The following is an 11,151-nucleotide window of genomic DNA, read 5'->3' on the forward strand; positions in this document are numbered from 1 at the left end:
CTAGGTGCTTTTCAGACTGCTGCTTGTGAGCTGGGTCCTGGAGCGAGTCTGCATGTGAGCCCTTTATGAGTGGAATCTCCATTCCCTACAGCTCTGTGGTTCTCTAGCACATTAGCCTCATTGTTTTTCAAAGCCAGATGTTTTGGGGATCCATCTCTTTAGTGCAGACCCCAAAGGTTGAGGTGCCAGCTGTGGGGCACAAACCCCTTGCTCCTCAAGGAGAAACAGTATTTATGAGACTCCTCCCAATTGTGGGTCACTATGCTGGGGGTGGGGTTTATGGCAAGACCACATCTCTGCCTCCTCTCCCCTTTTTGGTGTGGCCCTTTTATCCTTTGTTGTGAAAGAACCACTCATCTACTTTTCAGGTCTGTTTTAGAGGGAATTGTGTCATATGTAGGCGTAGATTTGCTACATCCATGAAAAGTGGTGAGTTAGAATCTTCATATGCTGCCATCTTGAATTATCTCAAATAATGTCAGTTTTTTGCCACCCTTAGACAATCATGACAGAATATTACTACCCTGATTTAGGGTATAGTGAGTCCTGGTGTTTGTGGTATTCTCTTATTTCCAGAAGAACTTACAATTCCTGCATACTGATGAGATAATAAGATGGTATAATTACGCAGAATTTTTTACAGATGGAGGAAGTCCAATAGAAAGGTTAAGTATGGTAGGCAAGGTCAAGTAGAAAATCAAGAATACACTAAATATTTTTTTCTGTCTCCTAAAATATTTCTATGATTGTATTAGCCTGCAACTCATTCTTGGTATCAAATGGATGTGAAATTCAAGCAGAAAATAAATGACTTACTCCTACTCTTAAAATTCCTGTGTAAAATATCGATTTTTTGTTGTTGCAAAAAACACATTAGGGAGAAATTATTCACATTTAAAAAGAAACCATGACATTAAATTCAGGAAATATATTCCAGAATAAATTAGTTTTGTAAAATTCTGTACTATTTTGATGGAGCATATCTGTATATCTATTGGATTATACCTGCAATAATAATGCTGCTGAAAACTGGATAGATATGTGATTGGAGTGGAAGTTAGGAGAACTTGATTTGAGTCCTTGCACTGTCATTATATGATTGCATAAATTTGGGCAAAATATTCTGTGTGTGTGTGTGTGTGTGTGTGTGTGTGTGTGTGTGCGTATGCACACATGGGTAAGCACACATGCATGCATGTGAAGAATAATTTTCGCACTGTATATATCGCTGAGTTACAGTAAGAATGGATAAGATGATGTGAAATGTTCTATAAACTGAAAATAATCACACTAATGTAATTTATTATTTTTATCATAATGATCTCAAGACGTCAACCCATATGCTACAGCACAAAACATAACAATTGGTCTTGTATGAGTTGGTGGTGGGAATGCATCAGGGCATTAACATAGTTGCACGGTCAGGCTTTGTTGACCACAGGGTTACTGGCAGTTAGTCATTGATTTCATTTCTGTGTGTCTGTGTGTAAAAGTGAGAGAGAGAGAGAGAGAGAGAGAGAGAGAGAGAGAGAGAGAGAGAAGGCAGTATCGCTGAAGCATGGTACCCTTCTGACAAAAGTAGAGTTCATAACATGATCCAGTGCTTATGAATCAGTAAAAACCTAAATGAAAACAAGAAGAAATAAAAGTCAATGAGCCACCAGATTGGGATTATCCAAAGAAACAGGTTTATAAATGGTCAGTTGGCATTGAGAAGACTAATCAAATAAGATACACTATTAAAAGGTCAAACAATTAGGGGGAAAAAAGCCTGGTGCTTTAACTATTAAATATCTCAAGTTGACAACCAAATTAAAAATACCAATGTTATACCTCAGAAATTAATTTCCAGAATAAATCCAGATACATTAATGAATACCATTACATTGAATTAACTGATTTACAGATTAAAAAAAATAGTTGCAAATGATTTCTTATTGCCATGATTACAGTAAAGATTAGAAAGTAGTTTTCCTTGCAGTGCTTATGACTCCCAGAAAGTCTTCTCCCCTCAACCACCGACTCATGTAGATTCAGAATAGTACTGGGTTAATCATTTCCAAATAATTTATTACTGCAGCTCAAACTAACCCTTTGCAAAGTTTTAATTTTTTTTAATCTTTTACTTATTTTTGAGAGAGAGAGAGAGAGAGTGCGAGCGGGGGAGGAACAGAGAAAGAGAGGGAGACACAGAATATGAAACAGGTTCCAGGTTCTGAGCTGTAAATACAGAGCCTGACTCGGGGCTCGAACCCATGAACATGAACCAGAGATCATGACCTGAGCGGAAGTCAGATGTCCAACCGACTGAGCCACCCAGGTACCCCTCCTTTGCAAAGTTTTAAAGTAGGTTGAGCTTTGTTAGTTACCTCAGCTTCTTCTTTCTAAACCCCTATTTTTCCACTGATCCCAAATGTTAAACCTATTTATTCTCCCCCTGGCTATCAGAACAAAACTAGAAACTCTACCCAAAAGCATTAAATAGCTGATATAAGTTTAAGTGATCACTTTTCCCAAGAATATTTGTACTTTAATAAGAATTAAGGCCTGAATACCCTGCACACACAGCTGACACAGGATCCCATGTTTGTTTTTCTGGCACAGGGAAGGGTGTGAATAGCACTGATGGCCAAAGCCTGATCTGAGAGCAGGGATAAGGCACAGAGGTTTAGGGAAGACTCAGTCCTCTGTCTCCAAGTTCATTCTCTATGGAGATCCAAAATTTTCACACTTCTTTGGGTCACAGTAACTGAAATTCTATCATGTACAGATATACTTATGTTAACAAGTGTACTCTTCTAAAAGATATTATAATAAGCATATGTTTTTATAACTCAGTGTTTTCTTCCTTGGACTGTCTACTCCAGAAACTTGTAATTAACTTAGATAAGGACCTTGGAGTCTACAGATAAAAGATAAGGCTAAAAGGGCTGGATGTAAGGGGGTACAGAATCAATAACAGCTGTCAGAAACTAATAGTCAAGATGGCTGTAGATGTCTGGACCTATGTAAACCCTCCAGTGTGAATGTATATCCATAAATAACATGGGAGCAGTTGTTAGGTGTCAGAACTAGGTGAAACTGGTGTAGGTAATAATCATAAGGATTACACGGGGTGGTAGACACTAGATTGAAACTTTATGTTAGCACATTGTGAAGGACAAGGTCAACTTTGAAGATTAAGAGTAAGCAGTAACTATGCCATCCTGTAAGTTTGGGCATTAGGATATTAGAAATTAGGCAACAGAGAATTGGAATGCAGGCAGAGAGTCTATGCCATATGAGTAAAACACAGTTCCAAGAAATCCCTTTCTTTGAGCCAATGTTCTCCATAGCCTGTAATTTGCTTTAGCTTTTGTATGCTTCTAGTTAGGATAGGAACTATGTCCCAGGAATGACTGGCTTCAATTCCACAGGCAAAATAAGGGGCTTTAAGGCAGAAAGAGTGGATGTTGCATTTTCTTGATCCAGGCCTCTTTTATCTTCTTTGTACTTAGTGACAAATTGATCCCTGAGTCCATGGTGGAGCTGCAGAGGCAGGTAGAAGAGGACCGGACGAGCACACAATGCGCTTAACATCCCAAATTAATGGAAGGTGGACCTCCCTTCACAAGCAACAGAAAATCCACTCACTACCCATTGGGAGGATAATTGTCAGTCGTAGACATATAGTGTGGGAAATGGGAAGGGAGGAGAGGCATTCCTGTGCTGTTGACTCTATTTGGGAACCTCTGAAGTCAGAGCACTCAGGTAAGTGCATACTTAAGCCACATGTAAAGTTCCCCTGCATGTGAGTTGATTACAGGTACCAAGATGATGGCCCAGGAGATTAATGTGGAAAAGCATCACTACTGAAACATATTATAAGATTAGGAATGTATCACACTTGAGGACCGGAAGAAAAAAATAATAAATTCTGGAGTACTATTACCTAGCCTTGTGATCCATCGGGACAATAAAATAATAAAAATGTGCAGTAAATTTGTTAATAATCACATTAATACAAACATTCAGGATTAGATAATGTTCATTTTCTACTATCCAAGGGTAACAGATCTTCTACAGGAATTCATAGACACACTATAAAGCCTGTTGAGTTAACTTCTGCAAAATAGTTCAACAATTACCAGTTTTTCAAGATAACATGACACATAGATGCTTACTTCTTGTCCACTTAAAATAATTAACCACTACATTTAAACAGTTACAATTCCAAGGGTTTTATTATGTGAAATGGAGTCATTCTTTTGATATTACACACTGAATATTTTGGGAGGTAAAAACACACACACTTTGTTAATTAGAGCAACCTAGGCCACTGTTTTTCATGAATAGGTGACTTTTTAAGACAGTCTTCCCTTTTATATAGTATAAGAAGAAAAGAACTGAATAAATCTCTAGTATGTAAAGGACCCAAAACGACAACTTCTAAGACGTACAATAAAAATAGTCACTTGCAGGTCACCTAGGTGGCTCAGTTAATTAAGCATCTGACTCTTGATTTCAGTTCAGGTCATGATCTCACAGCTCATGAGATTGAGCCCTGCGTCCAGTTCTGTGCTGACAGCTTGGAGACTGCGTGGGATTCTCTCTCTCCCTCTCTTACTACCCCTTAACTGCTAGTGCATGTGTTCAATAAATAAATAAATAAATAAATAAATAAATAAATAAAACTTAAAAAAATAGTCATTTGCCTTGGACATGTAGGTAAGTCTTTAGTACCTTTTATAAATAAAAGAAACAGTGGCAAATATAATACACAGTCACACAGAGGCCTTCCAGAGATGTTTCAGGGTTGGGATCATGTGACTAAGCCAATGGCACACCTAGACTTCCCTCTAGTTAAAGTTGGTCATGGTTCTAGTTCACTGAGTCACAGGGAGCAAGAATAAAGTTACACATTCTGACATGTGCAGGTCAGTCCGTTGTGGAAACATTTAAATTTCCAGTGGAGATAATAGCAATCAACTAATCTAGGAGAAAAATTTCTACTCGTCTTTTGCGTTTTCTAAGGGGGGAAAAGAATCATTGATTTAACGAAGTTTAAGTAAGATCACTGAAGCTTTTCTTAACAGTTTTGCTCATTTGGTAAAGAGAATGAAAATTCTCTTTTTGACAGCCTCTACCACTGGCAACCATCAATGTCAATAACTTGAAGTATTCTCAAAGTTAATGAGTTTTATTGAATTAGATTATAGCTTTGAGCCTGCCTGTTCCTTCTTAGGCAAAACCCAAAGGAAAACAGTGTTTGAAACATCCCACCTCTTTGACATTCTAAATGGTGCTGGGTAAATCACTGAGCCTTTTTAGATTCTAATCTTCCTTCCTAGAGAAATGATCCTCAACTCCCTGTTCGTGTATATTGTTGTGGTTTGCAGAAAATCATCTCAGTTGTTTTAGTTTTCAAATATGGTACTAATGAGTGAAAGTCCACATTGTTAATCTCTGGGTGGGCTCCTTAACTTTGTTCTGTTACATGACCACACACTTTATCTTAACCAGGGACTTGGATCTAATAAAATATCAGTTTGGTTCAAGTTTATTTCAGAAACTATTCCGATACTCTAGTTTTACTCTGGTTCAGTGGTTTTCAAAATATAGGGTTGGTTTCTGTTCAGAGGTTGTCACTGTGTTTTAAAACAAACAAGCAAAAACGCTGGCATTACTTCTTTGTAAATGATGCTCAGATCAGCTCAGGGCTCATTTAGTCAGAAGTTTATTCCAACTTTGAGTATGAATTGAGTTTATGTCCGAAAATCGTTCAATTTGCAGCTTCTAACCTTGTCAGATATCTCATAAATTGACACTTCCAGACAAAAGAAGAATAAGTTAGGAGAGAATGGAAAGTTGTAGTGCATTTTTTTACCCTACACTATAAAGGTAAACCCTACCAAAAGTGGACAAATCATGTCATGTTATACAAGCAGGACTTAGGAGGACTTGGCCATAAAGGACACTTTCTTTCTTTCTCTCACAGTATCTTTAAACTGGCCCAGAGGGGGATATTCCTTCTCCAGACTTGGTATTCAAACTCAAGCAGCGTTATGATTTCCTGGTCACCCTTAGGAAATATAGAAAAGGTAAAAACACAACTCAATTCAGTAATTAGTAATTAGTTACTGCTTTATTGTTCAATTCAGTTATTAGGTATCCAGTGACGGTTCCTTGTGATAATCAAAACTTCGAATTTGACTTAAATCTAAACATTTTCCCCTCGTCCAAACAGACTTCTGTGGATGAGCTCCCTGTGCCGAAGGACGCCCCTTCCTCTCTCCCCTTGCTCCCCTTCATCCGTGTTTGGCCCCTCCAGCAAAAGAGTGGAGGATGTGGGTGGACTGGGCAGGACTTTTTCTCTCATGGAAACTTTTGTGAACTTCAGAAAGCAGGAGCCTCTTCTACTTTGTTCCATGTCTCCCAGTGTCTCGTATGTAATGTAAATGGGAAAACCCACAGAATACTACAAGTAATACAGGAATAAACATATATAAACCAGATGCATCCATGTATATAGGGGTGAAGAAACCGAGTGAATTAAGAGGATAATCTGACAACGGTTTTAGAGAGAATAAGCCTTGGGCAGAATTTAGTTGATAGAAGAAGAGAACAGTCATTCCAGGCAGTGAAAACAGCATTTAGATTGTCTGAGAGGTGGAAGGAGGTATGATAGGTACCAGAGAATGTTTGAGTGAGTGACTCTCCTAATGGAGAGTCAATCTTTAAAAGGAAATAGAATAACTTGTGAGACAAAACAATCTTTAATTTTTTTTTTTCAACGTTTTTTATTTATTTTTTGGGACAGAGAGAGACAGAGCATGAACGGGGGAGGGGCAGAGAGAGAGGGAGACACAGCATCAGAAACAGGCTCCAGGCTCTGAGCCATCAGCCCAGAGCCCGACGCGGGGCTCGAACTCACGGACCGCGAGATCGTGACCTGGCTGAAGTCGGACGCTTAACCGACTGCGCCACCCAGGCGCCCCTTAATTTATTTTTTTAATGTTTACTTATTTTTGAGAGAGACCGAGCTCGAGAGGGGGAGGGGCAGAGAGAGAGGGAGACCCAGGATCCGAAGCAGGCTCTAGGCTCCGAGCTGTCAGCACAGAGCCCGACGCGGGGCTCGAACTCACGAGTGGAGCCGTGAGATCATGACCTGAGCCAAAGTCAGACGCTCAACCAACTGAGCCACGCGGGTATCCCGCTTATTTCATTTTTTTTTAAAGAAGATTTATGAGTTTGGGGTATGAACTATTTGTCTTTTAAATTCATCATTTTTTCCCCATTAGAAGGCTTATGTTTTCTTTTTTAAAAAAAATTTTTTTTTTCAACGTTTATTTATTTTTGGGACAGAGAGAGACAGAGCCTGAATGGGGGAGGGGCAGAGAGAGAGGGAGACACAGAATCGGAAACAGGCTCCAGGCTCTGAGCCATCAGCCCAGAGCCCGACGCGGGGCTCGAACTCGCGGACCGCGAGATCGTGACCTGGCTGAAGTCGGACGCTTAACCGACTGCGCCACCAGGCGCCCCAGAGACAAAACAATCTTTAAAAGGAAATAGAATAACTTGTGAGATAAGAGGGCAATATTCATTATGAATAATCAGAAGATTTTAACTCGAGAGGAAACTGGAAACCCTTTTGGGAATTTAAGAAAGAAAATGAGGTGATTAAAATATTGTGGAAGATGGGCTTGAGAATGTGTATCACGCACCAGAGAAGAGGGTATTGCCTGTAAGATGTCTGAGGAACCAGGTCTGGTAAAAATAAAATAAGTCTTGTGAAATCCAGATGGCCTCATATTTTCCAACCCAAAGAGATAAACAACAGCTTCCTCTGACTTTTTCATCATTTTAAAATTTCTTCTCATTCTCCTATATTCTGATAAACAGACACTTTTGCAATGATTGATGAAGAAAAGGATTGGATATTTGACAATGTCACTCTATGGTCATGCCAGTTTTCAAAGAGCGCATGTGAGTCATACTCACACAATGTGGCTTTACAGCAGAAAGCGGCATTGAATACTGTAATTTTTAAAGCCTGATTAAGAAGTGTTCACTGATGTTCTCTAGAAATGAAGAGAGTTTTTCTCCTCACCTTGGACGATACGGCCGCTTCCTCATCACACATACAAGTGTGTGATGAGTATGCTCATGTGGATATTTCACGAAGTGTGTTGAGCGCGGCAGAGCCTCTGCTCTCCAATCTCGGTTCACATGACTCCATCTGTCTTGTAAGGTATGATTTCCCTTGTCCAAATGAACAAACCGAGGTTCAGAGAGAACGAGTGACTTACCAAGTCACACGAATAAAAAACTAGAAATGCAAGGACTCAGATCCAGATTATCTAACTCTAAGTTCCAGGCTCCTTTTCTCGACCCCAAACAATTGGCATAAACAACTATTCATATGTTAGTCATTGATCTTATTCTGTCTGCTTCGTTTTATTAAATCATTACTCCATGTCCTGGGGATAATGCATGACTACACTATTAAGGCAAATTTGTTAATATGGACATGCCGTGTTAAGTCACGAGGAGGCTAACTCAATTACCTTTCCTTTGATTGATTTTTGGTAGGGATACAGTGAACTTTTAGTTGTGGTTTGACTTATGACATGTTGTAAACATCAGTGTGCACTATATTAACTGTATAAAGAGCTGTGGTAGTTTAAATGCTTTTTAAAGAATGAAAATATTGGGGCGCCTGGGTGGCGCAGTCGGTTAAGCGTCTGACTTCAGCCAGGTCACGATCTCGCGGTCCTGAGTTCGAGCCCCACGTCGGGCTCTGGGCTGATGGCTCAGAGCCTGGAGCCTGTTTCTGATTCTGTGTCTCCCTCTCTCTCTGCCCCTCCCCCGTTCATGCTCTGTCTCTCTCTGTCCCAAAAATAGATAAACGTTGAAAAAAAAAAAAGAATGAAAATATTAAGCTATATTAATAATTTAATCCTGATAGCCACAATCATGGCCACCGCTAAACAGCTCCTTTGGGACTTGGGAATTTATGAAAGAAAGACATAGCCGGACTAAGAAGTATCTAATGGGTAGGATATAGAAGGGGCCACTAAAACTTTTATGATTTTAGCAATTCAAAGCAAACCTAAATAAGACAGCATTCTACTAATACATACCACTCATCTGATTTTTCTCCTTCTAGATGTCAGAATCTTGATAAAAATATTTAAGGAAAACCCAACTGAAAGATAAAATACTATCTGATCGATTCTTTACTTTGAGATTTTATAAATGCTATAAATCAGTTAATGACAATGAGAAACATATGTATTCTATGGGGCAAATTTGCATACAATTGTAGTGAGGTAAAAAAAATTCACTCACGTTACTTTTAGATGTGCAAAGAAAATTAATTTCTGTAGTTTTCTCTAATTCTAATCTTCCTTGGGAGCTTCCATTGTCAATAGGGAAGAAGAAACGGTACCCATTCACATAAACGTGCTCTATGCAACAATTTGATTTCAGTATTTCCAATGTCCTCTCCCTCACACAGCTCCTCCAAGAAGATGTTTGGTACATAACAGAGGAGGCTTCATGGTACCTTGTTCCCTAGTTGTGGAAAGATGAAATTTTGGATCCTTGTACTTTCTAAGTGAAGTGGCTATTCTGGTCGGTTCCCTGGACTAGTAATGTCTAAAACAAAACTGATCTTGCCTGACATATTGACATCCACCTCAGCAGTCAGTGATCCAAGTCATTTGCCCTGGCCTTTGAGTCCCCAACATGTGGCAGGCACTTTTTTCCAACTCCAGACCTCTGTCAGGCCATGTGCCTCTCAGCTCTCTCCATCACAGGAGAACATACGAACTTTTTTTCAAGAATTTTTCCATCACCTCTTGAGAAATTCATTAGAATTTTCTTTTGCTATGGTAACTTTGATGGCAATCTGAAGTCCTCATGTGACCATATTCAGTGCAAGAGGATGCCTTCTGTGAAAGAGATCCTGCTCTTAATTCCCTGAGTTGCAGAATTATTAAACAGTGACAATAACATTATGGTCAAATAAATGAATGGCAGCTAAATTTTACAGAGTGCTTACTTTGTGAGTTTCTAGTCTAAACATTTTGCAAGTGTTCACTTACTGAATCCTCACCATGGTCCTAGGGAGTAAATACTATAATTAACCTCATTTTAAAAATTTTATTTATTTATTCTTAAATGTTTATTTACTTATTTTGAGAGAGAAAGCAGCGGGGGGGGAGGGGGCAGAGAGGGAGAGAATCCCAAACAGGCTCCATGCTGTCAGCGCAGAGCCTGATGCAGGGCTCCATCCCACAAACCATGACATCATGACCTGGGCCAAAATCAAGAGTTGGATACTTAACCAACTGAGCCACCCAGACACCCCTAAATATTTTATTTTTAACTAATCTCTACAGCCATTGTGGGACTCAAACTTACAACCCTAAGATCAAGAGTCACGTGCTCTACAAACTGAGCCAGCTGGGTACCCCAGCTTGTTAACCTCATTTTAGTGATAAGAACATAGGCACAGAGAAGCTAGGCAACTTGCTCAAAAATCACACAGGCAGCAAGCGGAAGGGCTGAAATCTTAACTCAGGCAGTTTGACTTCAAGTTTTCCTCCTCAAAATCAAAGAAAACTAAGTGACCCAACTGGGCAACATGATCTCTTCACACCTTCTGTCTCACCTATGTAGAAAAACTATCTGGCGGGTATTGTTTTTTTGTTTTTGTTTTTGTTTTTGTTTTTGTTTTTGTTTTGTTTTTTCCTGAAAGACCAGAAATCAAGGAATCATCAGCACAGAACTGGTTTATTATCTTCCCATTGATTTATTTAAGCATGAAACACTGGTTGTCTTGTTAAAGATCCCTGTTTACTTATTTCTCAGTGAAATATATCCTCCTTGTCGATCCCAGTTCTGCAGGAAATCGTGTGAGCTGAAATTTCTTAAAAGAGAGCAGAATCATATCATCGTTACCATTATTAGTCATTTGAAATAAAACATTAAGCTAAACAAATCTGTTTTCCTTTCTTCTCAACAGAAAAATCTCTGTATTCCAAACAGAATTTGACATGACAGATTATAGTGGAAAAGAGTAGAAGAGCAATGAGAATAATTACAACACTTACACACGCGATCTAAAATTTTCTCATTTCTCTACCTTAACCTGATAGAAAACAT

This window comes from Felis catus, chromosome F1 (assembly GCF_018350175.1).
Source record: "Felis catus isolate Fca126 chromosome F1, F.catus_Fca126_mat1.0, whole genome shotgun sequence".
NCBI classification, from domain to species: domain Eukaryota; kingdom Metazoa; phylum Chordata; class Mammalia; order Carnivora; family Felidae; genus Felis; species Felis catus.